General features: G+C 47.6%; 1 protein-coding gene across 1 annotated transcript in view; it reads left to right on the plus strand.

The window, feature by feature from the left end:
• Positions 1–4074: 4074 nt before the first annotated feature.
• The window catches only part of LOC119167069 (neurexin 1), a 64732-nt gene continuing 49684 nt past the window's right edge, over positions 4075–19122 (plus strand). Inside the window, exon 1 of the mRNA XM_075867166.1 lies at positions 4075–4214. The gene's annotated coding sequence lies outside the window, so the exon portion shown is untranslated. The remainder of the gene's footprint in view (positions 4215–19122) is intronic.

Consider the following 19122-nt stretch of genomic DNA (forward strand, 5'->3'; position numbering starts at 1 on the left):
ACTCATGAGATATAGAAACTTTTGAAAATATAACGGCGCTGGAACCATATTGCTTCGACAAGTGGACATGTGAATTGAAGCGTTGCTTTTTGGGCTAGTCGTTTACGTGCGCCAAAATGCGGCGTAGAGCTCACACGGAAGGACGAAGAGAGAGAGAACAGGTCAAGCGCTTGTCCTGGTGTCGTTTCGTCGTCCGTGTGTGTTAGCACATGCCACACTTTGGCCAAACGTTCGTTCCAAGCAAAAGTGTTGTTAAAGGGTGGCAAACGAGGCGCCAGCCTCTCCCCCCACCTCCCCTCTTCGCCTCACCTTTCACTAAGTAGACGCCTTCTTCTAGAAAAAATGGGGGGGGGGGGGGTAGGAAACAATTTATGACTGTTGCTCCCCATAAATTAAAAATTTTGCATGTGTGTATGCATACATAAACAAAGGCAAGGAATTTGAAAGAGCTCGCTTCTTTGTCTGGCACAACCTTAATGAAAAGCAGCAGACAATGAAGACAGTGAGTGACAATAGTTAAAGGAGTGTTAGTTGTAATATTTTTAATTGTAATAATTGAAATATAGATGTGAAGAAAGTAAAAGAGTACGAGAGGAAAACTTGCCGCTACGGCAGGAGCCGAACCTTCGACCTTCAAATCGCAGACCACACACACACACGCGCGCGCACACACTCACACACCTACTTACGAACGAACGCATGAGCGACCATAATTATAGCATGCCTGAGCCCCCTTTCCTTCACGGGAAAACAAAATTGGCTACACTACTATACTGACCGGAAAGAGATCGCGTCTGCCAAGTAATAAAAGAGACAAATCATTCGTTTGCCGTGAGGTCAATACGACCAGCAGCGGTCCGAATGCCTCGGCGGCGATTTCCAATAACTGCTGAACCCGCCCCGCGGGCCTACACAACCCCGCTCCTCTTTTATAGAGAGAAAAAAGAGAGAGAGAGAGAGAGAGACAATAACACAAACAGCGCTCCGCTCCTGTTGTTTTGGCTCACCCATTCGCGTTTTCCCGCCTGCGCCACCTGCCCAGGCCGGCTATGCCACAGTTCCTGTCCGATCACTTCGTGCTCGAGAGGCCGCCAGGTGCAAGGCGACCTTCCGAATGGAGACCGTGACTCCCGCTCCCCATCGCGTGTAGACCACACGCACGATTCCCTGACCCTCGTCAGCAACCCCCCCCCCCCCCCCCCCCCCCGCCGCCCCCTTTGTTGTTTTTTTTAGGAACGGCGGTTGTATGCGAACTGGATTAGGTGCATGCGGTATGCTGGACGAAATGTCGATGCGTGGAACTGTCTTCATCAAATGCGTCCTGGCATCCTTGGCGTGTTGTATGATTTCGCCCCCCGTTCCGACTAAGAAGAGACCAAGAAACGCTACTACATAGACTGCGGATGGATGTTGCACACACGCGACGATGCTTATGCGTGACTGGACAAGAGCTAAATCCTATGACTGCAACTTGTGTAACAAGCCAGAAACTATTAATCACATCCTGCGTGGGTGTGCCCTTTATACGCAGTTGAAAGACAATCTCTCAAGTGCCTCACAGATGACCTATACTGCCAACCCTTTTCGCAAGAGAAACTTTTCGGTGCTTGGGAACGTGCGGATCACGCCCAACGCAGCTTAAAAGGGCCTGCTAGCATTTCTAAGCAAGACAGGTTTAGATTCCCGTCTTTCGAGACTCCTGCTAATGGAGAGACTTTTGTGCGTGTACTACACCGAACGAGACATTGTGTGCAGTGACTCATTGGGCTATACCACAACCACCCGTTATATACCCTCCTCTTTCTTTCCCCTTTTCCTTTACCCCCGAGAGGAGCAGCAGGCCAGAAACCCGCTTTCAAGGTCTCCTCCTCCTCTTCCTCCTCCTCCTCCTCCTCCTCCTCCTCTTCCTTCTTCTTCTTCTTCTTCTTCTTCTTCTTCTTCTTCTTCTTCTTCTTCTTCTTCTTCTTCTTCTTCTTCTTCTCAGAGGGGTTAGTCCTTGAGCGAAGTGACGTAAATATTCACGGGCCGTCAGTGTGTCTGTCAGTGCATGACGCTTCTAACTTTGAAGGTAACTGTACGGGTCGCAAGAAGTACTGCAGGTTAGAACCTTTATCACACCTTTTTCACAACTGTAAAGCCAGCTTTTCAGATTTGGGTGCACGTTAAAGAACCCCAGGTGGTCAAAATTTCCGGAGCCCTCCACTACGGCGTCTCTCATAATCATATGGTGGTTTTGGGACGTTAAACCCCACAAATCAATCAATCAATCAATCAAAGCCAGCTTTCCTGCTATGCACTAAGGCCAACCAAACGCAGCTAGCTACTGTTGCAAACGGCGCGGTGAAGCACATTTCGCTTGCGCTATAGCGCGGAAACGTATAAGCGCGAGTAATATATAAACGAGCCCCAGCACCAATTGCAACTATAGGACCCCTTTCTCCACTTTAAGTACGACAGGTGCGGCCATTACTAGGGCGAATGTGCAGCGCAGAGAAGCTCACTTGCGGAATACCGTATTTACTCGACTGTAACACGCGTGGTGACTTTTCAATGTGCCCAGGAAGAAAAAAAAAGACATGAATTTCCCTATTCTTACTTAACGCGAGGGCCGTCTTTATGTTGCAAAAATTAAAAACAAAAACAAAACTTGCGGTACATCTGAGTAAATACGCTACGAAAAAAGGCCTACAGGAGGGTTGTTACACGTGCACTTGCTTTCTTTATCGGTTATTGTCAGTTGTGATTCAGCGATGGCGAAGAAAAGCAGCATAGATCAAGCTTAATCTTCACTGTGTAAGACTAACTTAACGCACACCCATATAAAGGTACAAATAATCATCATCATCATCATCAGTCTGACTACGCCCGCTGCAGGGCAAAGGCCTGTCCCATGATCCGCCAATCGACCCCGGCCTTGTGCTTTCCGTCGCCACGTTATACCTGCGAACTTTTCAATCTCATCAGCCCACCTAACTTCCTGTCTCCCTTTCGTGCGTTTGCCTTCTCTGGGAATTTAGTAAGTTACCCTTAATGACCAGCGGTGATTCTGCCTACGTGCTACGTTCCCGGTCCATGTCTATTTCTTCTTTTTGATTTCAAGGACACCTGCGTACACTAATGTCATCTTAGGAAGGTAGACAGGTGTCTGAATTTCGCCCCGATCGAAATGCGGCGGCCATGACAGGGGCTCAAACCCGCGACCTCGAGCTTGCCAGTGCTACGCCCCCACGTGTTGGTCGCAGAGGTCAAGGACGCGTGGTACAGCGGGACCCGCCGCGACGGACAGCCTATACGACAGAGATAATTAAAAGAAAAAACACAACAGGCAGCGAGTACGCTGATCCGATAACTGTACAGTAGCCTGCGAGTGCGAACATGCGCGGGAAACAGGTGGTTACGCAAATCTGACTGGGCTCGCAGTGGGCACTGCAGGGTTCCGAAATAACACATAGAGGGCGTGTCGGTCGGAGAAAGGGTGGTGCCTCGTCCGTTTGATTCGTCCTTGAGCCTGAAAAAAAAAAAGATTGCGCTATATATAAGTCAAACCTCCTAACCCACCGGCCGCGTTCCTGCATTTAGCAACGCATTCTCGCGAAGCTACGATGAGTGCATAACGTCGTCAACGCGACACGCTACGAAACGCAATTAGCAGCCGTGTGAGCTGGTCGGAGCGTAGGTGCGCATTTGGGAGAGAGAAAAACTAAACGGTTATGCAATCTGACCGGGCTAGCACACGGGGGGGGTTTGCTCGTGGCGGCCAAGGGGAAGGAGTGAGGGTGACAAGGGTGGGCTGGGCTGAGAGTGAAATAAGAGGGGGGGGGGGGGAGAAAGGGGGGCGGGTCGCAGGTGGCTCCTCCGCGCGTAGCGGCGCATCGATCGCTCGGACGCGGCGCTGTGAACACTGAGCGTTACCCCGGAAACCGGGTGGCCCCGGGAAGAAGCCAGAGGGACGCAACTTTTACGACGGCTAGCCGGTCGTGAGTGTTAAGCGGCGGTGCGGTGTGGCTATATTTTCTTTTCACGGGCCCGAGGTGGGGGCCGGCGGCGAAGAGAAGGCCTAGGACTGCGTCCGGGTGTCTGGTGTGTGGATTCCCGAAAGAACACCGTGTTTGGTGCGGCGGTGCAGTTTTGAAGCGGCGGAGGCCCACCATGCAACGACGCCGTCTCATCGACCAGCAGCAGCCTGCGAGACGACGGTGACCTGCCATCTCGGTGTGAGTGCTTCTGGACTCGCTGCCTTTCTCTGTATGTACACTCGGCCCCCACCGACCGTCCAGTATAACGGTGGGTGCAAGCGCTATAGCTTTTGTGCGTACACCTCCAAGCAAGTACTTTATGCTCGCGCATCTTCTCCTGTACTTGCATCCACGTTGGGCCACCGAGATTTAGTATTATGTAGACTCTCGGCATGCTGTGATCGCGCATGCAAAAAAACGACACCAAAAAGCGTGGTATGCGTAAGCCTATGGGATTCGATCCGATTCCGTTGTTACGGTCCCGAAACTTGTCCTCCGCAATAGCATATCCCGTCAGAGACGGTCTGCCCAGAAGCCGTCGTCCGCAGGAGATCTCGAAGCGCTCTGCTCCACGAGCTCAGAACATGTCCACTGGCGACGCGCCAACGTGAGAACCTTATGGCCTTCGCGGTGGTACTTGCCGTGCGAGGTTCTTAGAGCATTGTTGCCTTAAACATTGAGAAAGTGCATCAGATGGGCTAGTTGGTATGACGTACCGAAGGGTAGTGATTCGCTGCAGACCTGCACACGGAGGAGTGAACACAACTGAACAAGTTCCATCCGTTTTGTGTTCTTTCGGTTGTTCGTATGTGTCTACGCCTTCAATTCATTATTGCCCTTAAGTATGCCTGAAACAAAACTAATTGAGCTGTACGTTCGTAGGCGTTGTGGATTGGATTAAGTACTACTCAACGTATAAGCGGCGACATTATGGCGACACGTGATTGGAAAAACCACGACTTTCATCATAGAGCATCGCCTCAGATCGGGTTGACAAAAACCGCTGAGCCCGTATCGATACTTAACATGCTATGTTTCGCCAACATCGGCTACAATAAGACAGTTCTTACGTTCACTGTTCTGTAGTTCCACTACAAATCTGATTAGGAGGCTCTTCGTGGGAACTCACACCACGCCCTTTTTATTTTTACTCGTGACGCATAGCGCGTTAATGTAAAGGAAATACATGAGTAACATGACCATTCAAGATGATAAATAATTGCTAACGGGTTTACGTCCCACGACCGCGGTATGACTATGGGAGGGGGGGCAACGTAGTGGAAGATTTTGCTAATTTCGACTACCTGAGGTTTCCTTAAGGTGCACCTAAAGCAGAGCACACGGGCCTCTATACACAGCGTTTAGCCACTATCGAAGTAAGGCCGGGATGAGATCCCTGGACCTTCGTGGTCATTTAAGAGAGATATGGAAAGAAGCTAGACCATCGCAGTGATTTTTTACTGACCAATAACAATGGTGGGGTCCTTTCAGTCCCGGGGTTTCCTTTGGTCGATGTTCAAAATGCTCTCGCCCCTCAGTGGAAACGATCCGTTTCCGGCAAGCTATACAGGTTTGGGTCGAGCGCGGTACCCTCCCATTGTATACTGTCGATGTATACTGTCTCACGTGACGCGCTTAAGTTTGGGGCTGTGTGTGCGGAACCAGGTTGTATAAAGCGAACTTCCAGTCTGATCTACGGCGTTAGAAGAAGTTAGAGGGTGATGCTCGCTAGGGTTATACGAGGACAGTAAGCGTGATTTTACGGAACTGTCGTAGTAGCGCAGCGCAGCACTTCCGTGCTGAGTCAAAGTTCGCAAGAAACGTGTTACGCTAAAGGTTTCCGCAATCATGAGCTTACTTTAGCCGATCGCGATGTGGGGCATGTCATTAGCGAACCCCGTTGACCAATGGGAAAACGCGCTTACAAAAAAAAAAAAGGAAGTGTTGTGAACGCGTCCCTTGGTCAGTGAAGTTTGAAGAAAGGGGAATACTCTCCTTGACAGATGAGTGTCGAAGATTATTGCTCTGTAAGTTGTAGGTAAGAGAGGGGGTAAAAAGAGTTCGGCTGATTATCGCGTTTCGTTTGGCATCCATTAATTATACACGAGCCGTATGTGATAGTCGGTCTATCGCACACTGCAGCATTTTCCAAAGGAGCACCAATTTGAAAGCATACATCTGCTTAGACTGATAAATTTTTAACCCAGAACTCTAGATGAGAAAATCGTTGTCGAAGCCTTCAATTTGAAATTTCCCACCAGAATTTCAATAATGACGTCGTGAATGTCGGAGTGTTTTTTTTGTGTATTCTGGCCACAGTGGTTTAACGAAATTTCCGGACACTTCTTACGTTGTCACTGACTCCCTCGGGAGACAGTGTACCTAATTTTCAGCGATTAGGAAGCACGTGGGATTTAGTGGACGCTGCCAAGAATCTGTGACATAACGGCGATTGGTGCGGGAATTTAACGGCGGCGTCGCCACCAGCATTTTCATTTTGCACATTTTCTCACTCAGTACCGAGCGTTTTCTCGAAGCAAGTGTACGATTGCTTTTCTTTCTCGAAAGATTTACTTACTGATGCGAAAAATATCGTGGTTATTTTTTTTTCTTTATCGTCCTTTTAAGTGCGCATAAGATGAATGAAAAACCCTTCAACATGAAGGCGTCCCATTTTGACATGCGGTGTGGTATGGACGGGTATTCTTGAAAGGTGGGCTTTAATAAAGAAAACACCACTTCTAGAAACGTTCGTTTCAGCAACCACCCACTCCCTCTCAACTATTTCTCATCTCTACAAGCTTCTATCTGCTCCTCATCTTCTAGCTTTCTAAATTTTTTTGTCCGCATCAGATTAATGGTCTTGATAGATACATGTCGGTCATGCATCGTTGACCAAGCGAGCTTGCGAGCGTCTGAGGCGTAAGAAGTGCGGTGCACGTGCTTATTTTTTTTCTCTTTTTTTCTTATGCGTAAGCACTTTTTACACCTGCTCAATGAGAAAACTGGTAGTGCGTCTGTTACTCTGTCACCTAAGACATCGCCACAAAAAATAATGAAAACAAAATAAATTTTCTTAGGCAGGGCTGGAATCAAACCCGAGTCTCCACACTCCGATTTCATGGATGTGTCTTAACCATGGCGTCGGACTTACTCGATTGTAACGCGACCACGATTGTAAACGCGAAGAGTGACTTTTCACTGCGTCTAGAAAAAAAATAGTTATTGAGTTGCTTGGGTATTCAGTTTATTTATTTATTTATCTATTTAGTTAGTTAGTTAGTTAGTTAGTTAGTTAGTTAGTTATTACATCAAATACCTCAGCTTGGGGTTTTACATGAGGGATGGGCTGTTATGTAGTGACAATGCCTCGATGTACATTTCGAAGGCTTGCGGGTTGGATTGGAGAGCAGCATTTCTGGGTAGACGGTTGCAGTCGCTTGCTGTGGTGACAAAGAAGGAGCTTAGATGCGCTGCGGTCTGTGCCGGTGGTGGGTAAACTGCTTTGGTGTGATTCGCGTGGCAGGATGGACGATGAGCAGGCAAGATTAATGAAGTGCTAGGAGAGGAGTGATAAAATTTGCGAAAAAAAAGGCACAATCTAGACCTAAGGCGTCTGAGTTCCAAGTTATCAAGGTGTGCTTTGGATTTCAGTTTTGTGACACTACTGTGGGAAGAATAATCTGAATGGATGTAGCGAACTGCGCCGTTTTGTACTGCTTCGAGCGCTTTAATAAGGTCAGTTTGGTGTGGGTTCCAAGCGGAGCATACGTGTTCTAACTTGGGCCGTACGCATGTTTGATAAGCTAGCAATTTGACTGATGGGGGAGCAAGACACAAGTTCCTTCGAAAGTATCCCAATGTGCGGTTAGTGTTCGTTAGTGGTGCTTGTGATGTGAGAGGACCAGGAAAGATCGCCGTAGATTGTAACGCGCGTGCCGACATTAAGTAGCGAAAATTCTCGCGGAACTCTCATTACAGTCGTGTCGAGGAAAAACGCAGTTGCTCGGCTTCTATTTACTGTCGTCAGCATGGGCGCGCGCACGGAGGAGGAGGAGGAGCTGCCGTCCCTCCCCCCCCCCCGTCCACCTATGAGGAGAAGAGGACGCAAAGTTAGCCTGATGCATTGACATAATAGAGAGGGGGCGCTGCGGCTCGAGGGGGGAGGAGCAAAGTAGGCCCCATACATTGACATAATAGAGAGGGTGGGAGAGGGCGCTGCGACAAAGCTTCGCCCCCCCCCCCCCCCCTAGCCACCTCTGAAGGGGAACCGTGCGTACATACGCCTATGGTCATCAGTGTCATCGGGTGAGACTGAGTCGCTACATATAAAACGATTTGAAACGAGAGGACAAGATTCAAAACATAACTCCATGAAATGCGCGTTTTATTTTCGTTTTTTTGTTTTTGGTGCAAGGACGAGGTCTAGGAGAAAACAGAATCTTGGATCTATGAGAAATCCTTGGAACACGGGTTATCGTTCGAGCCAATAGCGTTTCGATGAGCCGTGTTGTCTCTGTCAAGGCTAACACTGAAGCATTGAATGAAGACTTTCAGAAAGACAAGCCCGCTTGTCAAAACGTTGGCTTCGACGACAACCCACGTTCCAAGGATTTTTTCATGGCTTCCAACCCAAGGTTGTATGATCGTCCTCAAGGCAACTTAAGCGGGACTTGAGACCGAAATCATTCTCGAGCCTTATTATAACGATCAGCACGGGGTAGGCACCAGAACTTTTTTTATTCGGAGGAGTGCCCACGACAATTGTGTTCCTTAATTGGGACAGTGAGGTATGGAACTTATGCGTTGTTTTGACTATGTTTGCTCTTTTGTTTTGGGGGGGGGGGGGGGGGTCAGCCCGAAATTCCAAAGGGACTCACGCCCCTTCATACCCCCCATCCCCCCTGGCGCCGCCCCCCGGCAACAGTCACGAATACGGTCCATGTGGGAAGTGAAACAGCGCACCTACTCGTACAGCCGCTCATAATTTTTTTCTAGTTTTAATTAGCAATGACGTCACTCGTGACGCGCCACAACCACTGAAGCACTCAGCCTGCCACCATTTAGATGTGATAGGTGTATTACGAGTATGCATGTCTAGGTTTATGCCACACATATATTAGTGCAAAATAGAGGAAAATAAACGAGCAGAGGAAAAGTGAAGATTATGATTGTGGTAGCCATTATTAAAAATACGGTGATTGTGGTGATGATGATGCGCATTTGCATTGTGGTATACCTGGGCAAGATAAAGCATAGGTCAAGAACTTCGTTTTCTTTTGCACAATTATTAATTTAACGAACGTGAACTTCAAAAAGCAAAAAAAAAGAAACAAAAACGCGGCAAATAAGAAGTTAATGTCATTGAGCAGTAAATCCAGGGGAATTAATGACTACATATACTTTTCTTGAAAAGAAGCAAGGTTCACTGAACAGTTCGTACTGGGAGGAATTCGTAAAAATATTCATAACGGGAGAAGTAGCGAAGGCAGCGTATGCTTACGCGGTCTTGCAAACACTGTCTTGCTTGAACGGAAATCACACGCAGCTTCAAGCTAGAACTTGCGGCTTAACTCTGGCTCCCCAGACAGCTAGAGCCATAATATCATGCTAGAACACGAGCCTATATAGTCCACTAAGGAGTGCTTCAATTTTTTGTTAGCGTCCATCACCTGACGAAATCGGCATAGCGGCGGTAATATCACAACACACCCGGATCTGCATAAACGGCAACGCCGACCTAGTGATCATTTCTTCCGATCGTAACGACGGGCGCTACGTTTTCGGGTTTTTTTTTTTCCTCGGGGAATTCTCGAGACGTTCCGATTCTGCAGAGTGTATCGATGCGGTGCTGATGGTTCCCGGCGGTATTGGAGGAACAGAAATTGCTTTCCCCATTTATGGGACTCGCTCCCTCTCACTTTAAGGGGCAGTTCATTTCGTTTGAAATGTCAACCGCAGCGACACGTTATACGCCAGAAATCACCTAGCGAAGTTTTGCTCAGAATTGCAACGTCGTGGCCTTGCACAGTAGCCACGTACTTCGTGGTCAAAGGTTTTAATAAACGCGTTTAACGTTCCGCGCACTTTTCGTAACCTTTGCCCTTCGTCCTATACGCCCGGTATCGCGAAACAGTACGACGCTATTGAATCGTTTGTAAAAAAAAAACAAGAAAAACAGTGTCAGCCAGAGAAATGCATTACAGTAGGAGCTTGTGCGAGTTGGTAAGGAATCACGCCTTTATTCTCGTGTGCTTCACCACGCTTGTATACCTGTTCCGTTTAGTCATGTCATCTATATATTTCTAAGCATCGCGAAGCGGACACGTATAAAGCATATACAAGTGTTGGTGTCAGCCAATCCTGACGCTCGGCATATCATCATTGAAAGCGACCGACCAATGGCAATACGAGAAAAAAAAAACGATTTGTCGATTCCAATTTCTCTCTCTTCGCGCCAGATGCAAAGAAGCTCAGGCCATCGCCCTAATCGACGAAAACAACCGGCGAAATATTGTGAACTCGTGTCACTAAATGAGGGGCGACATTTCGAAGGCCAAATTTACGATTGATTGATTGATTGATTTGTGGGGTTTAAAGTCCCAAAACCACCATATGATTATGAGAGACGCCGTAGTGGAGGGCTCCGGGAATTTCGGCCACCTGGGGTTCTTTAGCGTGCACCCAAATCTGAGCACACGGGCCTGCAACATTTCCGCCTCCATCGGAAATGCAGCCGCCGCAGCCGGGAATCGAACCCGCGACCTGCGGCTCAGCAGCCGAGTACCTTAGCCACTAGACCACCGCGGCGGGGCGCCAAATTTGCGAAGCTTATAGTGCTAATGATTTATCGGGTATTACGTGTGAAAATCGTGGTATCGTTGTCAGACACACAAGGTGAATGGGGTGCAGGAATTTCGAACATGTATATAGGTGCATAGATTCAAGTAGGCGGGGCTCTCGCATTCCGTCTACTCGCTTTCGTCGAGCATTTCCATCGGTAGTCCATCTGGGCTTAAGACATCTCCAGCCATCACAATTGGCTTTTCCTTTTTAAATAATTGTCGCGGGTCCACCTTATATTTTGACCAGCACCAGCAATCTTGAAACCGGTTGTCTTTCGTCGGTTCTAAGGTCACAAGCGTTGTACCTCAAAAAACTTCCGGTCACCTCATTTACCAGGTCCTAACGTCGAAACTGAAAGCGCGTTTACAAGTTGTTGTTTTTTTTTTTCAAGGGAAAAGAAAGTATCTCGTTAGTTTTTCACATAAAGGAACGCGCGTTAAGTTCAAGCAAATCTCTTATAATTTCTATGTAGCTCAAAAGAACATCTATTTGAATATAGTTTGCCAAATAAGGAAAGAAAAGTGTAGAAAATGAGCGAACTTTCTTCTAAAGCGCTGTTTTTTATGTGACTTTCGTCTAAAGCTCTTCTTGCCCACCGCTGCTATTAAGGCACATCGGTGGACAAAACCCGATGTCATCTAGGGCGTGTGCTTGTAAACAGTAAAAGGGTTTATAGCACACGGTTCATTTACTTGTTAAACAAACAAAATGGCAAAGTTAACAGTTCAATATGGCCGCACCTAAAACCCATTCGTAAATACCTCACTCTCGGAGTGGTATGCAGCGCCACAACCATAGACGTTTGCCCGTCAGGGCCGATGGGGAGGGGGGGGGGGGGAGAGGCTTGTTGTGGCGCCCCCTGCTTATTATTTGCGCGCCCCTCCCCTTTATATGACAAAGGTGGCGGCCAACCCCTTGCACACGTGTATATGCCATCAAACGGCCCTTTGCGGCTGAAATTTCGCCGTCTTAACCGCAGGCGTGGAAATCAAAGAAGTTAAATTACTGCGGTGCGGCCGAACGCAACCGGATTGCGCAATCGTGCGGCCGATGTATAGCGCTCGCCAATTTGCGAATACCTTTCCCGGACATCATCCCCGAAAAAAACAAAAACAGCTTACTTACGTAAGAGAACACAAGGGAAAAGCTTTCACAACGCCGTCTGGATTGCTTTCGTGACCCGGAGGGCCCTTGCGCGCCTGCAGGTGGCAGTAGCAATAAGTGACATTGTCATCCTGCTCCTCTCTCTCTCACATACTTTTTGTCGATGTAAACGCTTTCCTCTTGTTGTCCCAATCTATACGAGTGTACGACCATTACAGAACCGAAGTTACGCAAGAATAAGGTACATTGTTGTCGATTCTCTTTATAAAATGAGAAACGGATCGCTAACGGACTGTGGGAACTTCAACGTGCCTGCGATAAGGAAAAGAAAGAAAGAAAGAAAGAGAGAAAGAAAAAAAGAAAGAAAGAAAAGAAAGAAAGACAAAAAGAAAAGAAAGAAAGAAAGAAAGAAAGAAAGAAAGAAGGAAGGAAAGAAAGAAAGAAAGAGAGAAAGAAACGCCGGAGGAAGTGTCGAAACTCGAAGTCCATTGTGCGTGTACAGGTTGCCTCTGAAAGGGGAGCTAACAGCGCTCTTCGTAAAATGGCTTAGGGAGGACGGGCAGGAAAAGATGTTCTACACTCGATCATACATGTGTCCCAAGAAGTCTTTTCAAACATTCAGAACGTCCCCCCCCCCCCCCCCCCCACAAGCACCCAGCACACCCGAAACATATCCTCTCCTGGGGTTCCTAATTTATCGCTTTCATTCTTCTTTTTAATGTCGGCCAACCACGATGGTCTAGTGACGAAATATGGCAAATTAGGCTAGTTGGAACATACTCGCGGCAGTCAGCGCGAGAAAGAAACTTGGATTAGAAGCTTGACCGGGGGGGGGGGGGGGGGGGAGGGGGTCAGAAGGTTTTTGTCGGTGCTTTCTTTTCTGTTCAAATACGCCACGATTTCGCCATTGAATTGCCAGTGAATTTCACCAGTGAATTTCGATTTCGCCAGTGAATTTTCTCGTGATTCATGTGTCCTGTGCACTACTAACTGTCGTGGGTGTTTTAGTGGAGTCGGGAACAAATTAAAAATATATATATATGGGCGATCTAGTAGTTATGGTACTCGACTGCTGACTCCTCTAGGTCGCGCGTTCGAATCCCCACAATTTTCGATGGAGGCAGAAATGATCGATCCCCGTGTACTTATATTCGGGCTCACTTTAAAGGAGCCTTAGGTGGTCCAAATTTCCGGAGACCGTCACTGTGGAGTCCCTCCTAGTCATCACGTGGTTTTGGGACGGTAAATCCCACCAATTTACTTCTCTTATTGATGTTACGTCATATACTCTGGTTCCTTTAAGACGCACTTCTATAACTGCATTGACAGGGTACAAACGTCACGGTGTAGATACGTACACAAGATTGTTTCATCGCGATTTTGTATAAAAGTGAGAGTGCTTCTCCAAATGGCCAAAAAAATTTTGATGATTGATTGATAGGTTGGGTTTAACGTGCCAAAACCACCATGATTATGAGAGACGCCGTAGTGGAGGGCTCCGGAGAATTCGACCACCTGGGGTTCTTTAACGTGCACCCAAATCTGAGCACACGGGCCTACGACATTTCCTGCCTTCATAGGAAATGCAGCCGCCGCAGCCGGGTTTCGATCCCGCGACCTGCTGGTCAGCAGCCGAGTACCTTAGCCACTAGACCACCGCGGCGGGAAAGGAGAAAACAGCTTCGCTCCACGCACACTGATGAAGCAGCGAAGCTGAAAACGTTCTCTTAGTGAGGCGAACGCATTTTTATGTTTTGCAATTATTTCACGTACGTTATGACACCGCACTTTACTAAACGCCCCTTGTTAAGCTTTTAGGCGTCAGCGTATTTTTACTGCATCCTGAGCCCACCACGCTCATACCCCAGGTTTGCAAGAAGCATTCGCATAAAATACTCCGGCAGGCTTTATCGCTGCTCTTTGTCAATCGGTGGCATAGCATAGCCGCCACCTTATACGACCACAAAATATCACGTGACAGTGAAGTGACTATGGTGATTATGCATGGTAGAGCGCATGACATAGGTCGGGCTGTTGCCTTCTAGTGGATTGATTGATAAGTAAGGTTTAATGTCCCAAAACCACCACATGATTATGAGAGACGCCGTAGTGGAGGGCTCCGGAAATTTCGACCACCTGAGGTTCTTTACCGTGTACACAAATCTGAGCACACGGGCCTACAACATTTCCGCCTCCATCGGAAATGCAGCCGCCGCAGCCGGGAATCGATTCCGCGACTTGCGGGTCAGCAGCCGAGTACCTTAGCCATTAGACCACGGCGGCGGGGCTGCCTTCTAGTGGATGCTGTGTGTATAGGTGGGATGTGCTCAATTTACGTGGCACGCAGGCGTTTATGGTGATGACTGTTTTCTGAAAGGCCGCACAGATCTCTGCAGCACATGTCCGTTTATGATGACCGCAAACGTTGGCCCGGATATCGGATGTGAAACGCTCAACCAAAAAACGACGGCTTCGCTGTTCAAAAGTGAGAACGGTGTTCTGCGGACATTCAAAGCGCTTCGTTATACAAGTCTATTCATTATAGAAGCATTCAATGTATAGAGGAATTCGGTTGTGCAATTTTTAGGCAAATAGAGGGCATTCGCTTGGCTCCGGCTTTGTCGCAAGAAAATCCCCAGCACCCTGCACTGAGAGAGAGAGAGAGAGAGAGAGAGAGAGAGAGAGAGAGAGAGAAATTAGCCCCGTATCTGCAAGTCACACTGCAAATGTCATCGAAAGACGATAATCTTGCATCTGGAAAGGCCGAACAAAATGTTTATTTGATCTTTTGCGCAAGAAAATCGGTGAACGGTATACTGGAGGCGCTGCGTTACAGTGCCTCGAGCGTGCAGCGGAGATGAACGAACGCATCAAGTGACGTCACACGTGAGACGTGAGCGCCATCTGTCCGTTATCTTGGAAAGCAAAGCGCGCGCGCCCTGCGCGCCCGTCTCGGAGGTGATGTGGTGTAGAACGCAAGTCGACGGGTAGGTGCCACCACCGTGTCGTCTTAGCGAAGCGTTTTTTACATTTGCCTTTTCGTGCAAGCGTCGCCTGGTCAGCGCGACGTGATAAACGCTACGGTCCTTATAATTACTTATGTATGCCTTTTCTAGTAAGAGACACACACACAGAATATTGACGTGTTGTTATGGCACCTCAGATATGCGAAATAATTTTTTTTAATTGACAATCGCTCAAGTATGCACGCTTTAGCTTGAGCAATATTGGTGGGCGCTGCGGGTGAGTCGGCCGTTTGAAGTATCGTTTGGTCACTTTGGTGTCGCTTAGGGTACTGTTAAGGGCGGAAAAACAGACAGACAGACAGACCAAAATTTTTGCGTCGAAGGTCTCCAAGAAAGACTATCGTCTTTAAAAATTTATTTGCGCATACCGCGGAGCATTTCAAATGGTAGGAACCCTGTTCCAGGGCTCTGCTTACTCTTACCATCATATCTGCCCGTTGGGCCAGCCAAAGCTGATTGTCAATGGCTGAGTTGGACCGCAGTGGCTCCCATTGTTCCTCCGTGTTGTTCATGTTGTGGTGTTCCTCACTGTGAACAGTACGCTCCCACGTAATGAAAAACCACGGACATGTATCTCTGTATTCTGTGCGGGTAGAATAAAAGTAGCCTGTGCAAGTTCGTGTATGTGTTCGTCTGGAAGAACATGTTAACTTCCTCTACACGTTTGCGTGAGAACAAAAAAAAAAAAAAAAATCTGGGCCCATGTTCTCAAAAACGTTTTACGCTACACTAAAGAAAAAAAAAACTGTCGTTTTCCTCTTATTTCACGCACGTAAGGGTCACGTGCCTATAGTACTCTCTTGAGAGGGGCGCGTTTACTCCCTTTATATAGGAGAGTTGTGCAATGACTCTCTTTTGGAAAGTGGTGCGTCCCACAACTCCCCTAAAGAGAGTCACCATGCCTCTCTAAAGAGAGTACAAGACACGTGACTCTCACGTGTGTAAAAAGAGAACCACAGTTCTTAAGGAGTATAGCGTGATGGAATCTGCACGTTTTAAAAGCCACACCAGATGGCTTGCTCCTTCGAGTCGTTTTACGCCAGGGACCGCGTGTTTCTATATGGGATCGTGCGTTTAGAAAAAAAGTGGTTAACGATTGAGAGTACGATGTACTCTACTATGGGAGAGCTTAAAGTCATCCCGTGGGCCTCACACTTATAGGCCAATAGATAACCAGTTAGGAGATATCTTGTCTTTAAATGGCAACATTAGGTGACACATTTTTCAACACATGCCACCGCCCTCGCTCCCGAACCTTCTGAACCGTTCGGCCCTAGCGGCGGTCTATGAGGGAAGCTTCAGAATCATGTCTCAGGCCAAGGGTCTCAAACACGTGACCAACACGTAGATCACTTTTTTCGTTCCACTTTTTTCTTTAATTCGTACGTTTACGAGCTCCAGAAGCACGACTGGCTAAGAGTGTCTTCTTTTCTCACGAGGCAACTCCTTGCGGTTCACAATGTGTTTATACACAACCGTGAAACAAAACTCCAGAATCGGCATTCTGATTTTAGAAATTTCGGACACCGGCATCGAATTGCTATCGGTATCCTGGCTCCTGATCCCCTTCAGAAATGGCTCATATATGAGATATGGAAAATGCTTTTTCCAATGGCGTCATTAGCTGACATATATTGTACTGACCCCCCCCCCCACCCGCTTCCGCTTTTACTTTTTTTTTCTTGACCCGGGCTCAGCTCCGCTAAATTCTGTGACCACGGCCCACCGCCGGAGATGTTTGACACCCCGTCTTACACACACACACACTTTGTGAGTCGTCGAAGGGTGCGAGTGAAAAAGACAAAGACGTTGCTTGAAATTCGCTAAAGGAACGTTAGAATCGAAAGGAGATGGACCTATTATTATGATGGTAATATTATCATTATGTTGTGAAATGATCATATCATTATTGTTAATCAAGCTTGTTCATGATTGCTCGCACGTCTGTATGCATTTACTGCACTTTTTGTAGCCGAATGCATAAGAGATGAGTTTATCCTTTTAATCACCATTACGACGCCAACGACGTTCACGCCACGGACGGAGCGGTGCTCGAAACGAGGCCAGCGGGACTCGGAAGCACGCTCCGCTTAATTCCGAAGAATCTGTCGCCCGAGGGCGCGCGTGAACACGTCACAAAAGTGGGAGAGGGGGAGCAGCCGCCGCAGACGGGGCGCGATCGAAGAGTTGCAAAATGGACGCCGTCTCGCTGTTCCTGTGTATAGTTTCACTTTCTCTTCCGCGCCGGCACGACGGTGCCTTCGCTGCCGCTACTCCGACGTCGGGAGCAACGTGCGCTAGACGACGGGTGTGCTCCTTATACACTCTACGCGACGTCAGGGGGGGAGTGGGGACGACGAAGGCTACGGGGAGAGCAATCGATTCGTCAATGAAGTGGCCCAATCAATCATTTTCAGAGTGGTGGTGGTGGCCCGCGTTGAGCACATGCGATCTTCACGTGCTTCTTCTCTCCCTGTCCTATCGTCACGAATACAGCACCGGGTGTAATGGTACAGGCATGCCTTGATTCGGTGCTGTATGAGGTTCTAGTTATTCTGCGGAAATAATGAAAGGATGGAGGCGGAAATGTTGTAGGCCCGTGTGCTCAGATTTGGGTGCACGTTAAAGAACCCCAGGTGGTCGAAATTTCAGGAGCCCTCCACTACGGCGTCTCTCATAATCATATAGTTGTTTTGAGACGTTAAACCCCACTTATCAATCAAATCAATAATGAAAGGTAAAAAAAAAGAGAGAATGGTGATCGAAGCACACGTGCCGAAATCGACGTGAAGCGAAGCTTCGCATAGATACTAGCACGTTTCGTTAGCTTTATTTAGAAAATTTATTTTCATATATTTGCACGATTCACGAAGAAAACTGAGATGTTTCACCAGTTTTTCTACGCAATTCTTAAAATTTAACTGAGAACAGTACGCATTTATGAAAATGAAAAAAATGCGTACACGATGAAATTCAAAAACACGAATGAAATAAATGATAAAGAGACTGAGGGGGGTTCTTTAGTGAGTGTTCAAGATTGCAGCTCGGCCACATTGCTACGAGGAACAATCTAGGTCACGTAGACAGCTCTCGACAGATACAAAAAATGCACACAACAACCACGGCACCAAAAAAAAAAAAAGAAAGAAAAAAGACAATTTCAATGTAGCCAGTAAGGAAGTTAAGTGCTAAGAAAAACAGGAAATCTAAATGGCATGCGCACATTCGCTTTCAGTGTAATCTAAGCCAAACTGCAATCTCATGCGTTATTCACGTTTATGCACGGCGTATAGGATGTATCTTCAGTGCGATGGAATGAGCCGTTTATGGAATACACCATTTCAGAAGCTTTCGTAGAAACGCGAGTAATATACCTCACAAGCATGCGTACTCTATGAGACGTCGAAGAGAACGAGTGAAAAAGACGAAGACGTTGCTTGAACTTTGATGAAGGAACGTTAGAATTGAAAGAATTTCGACCTACCATTATGATGGTAGTATTACCAATATGGTGCGCAATGATCATATCGTTATTGGTAATCAAGCTTGTTCATTATTGCTCGCACGTCTGTATGCATTTACTGTACTTTTTGTAATTGAACCCAATTCATGTAGCCATAGTAGGTCCCTCTGTCAGTTTGTCTGAAATTTGGGGACCTCCTGCTCTAGTATGCTAACAACGTAACTCAACTGCACTATTTAAGAAACTTTACTTGACCAATTTGCAGTAGTTTCGCGTGAAAGGCAATTTGGCGTGCTCATTAATCGACTGACACACATATATACCACGCGCAAACACACACACACAAACACACACACACACACACGCACACACACAAACACACACACCCACACACACACACACAAACACACCCCCCCACACACAAACACACACCCACACACACACGCACACACACGCAAACACACACACACACAAACACACACACCCACACACACACGCGCGCACACACACACACGCCCACACACACACAAACACACCCACACACACACGCACCCACACACACACACACACACAAACACACACACCCACACACACACCCTCACACACGCACACGCAAACACACACACAAACACACACACCCACACACACGCACACACACACGCAAACA

Source organism: Rhipicephalus microplus, chromosome 6 (genome assembly GCF_043290135.1).
Source record: "Rhipicephalus microplus isolate Deutch F79 chromosome 6, USDA_Rmic, whole genome shotgun sequence".
NCBI lineage: Eukaryota > Metazoa > Arthropoda > Arachnida > Ixodida > Ixodidae > Rhipicephalus > Rhipicephalus microplus.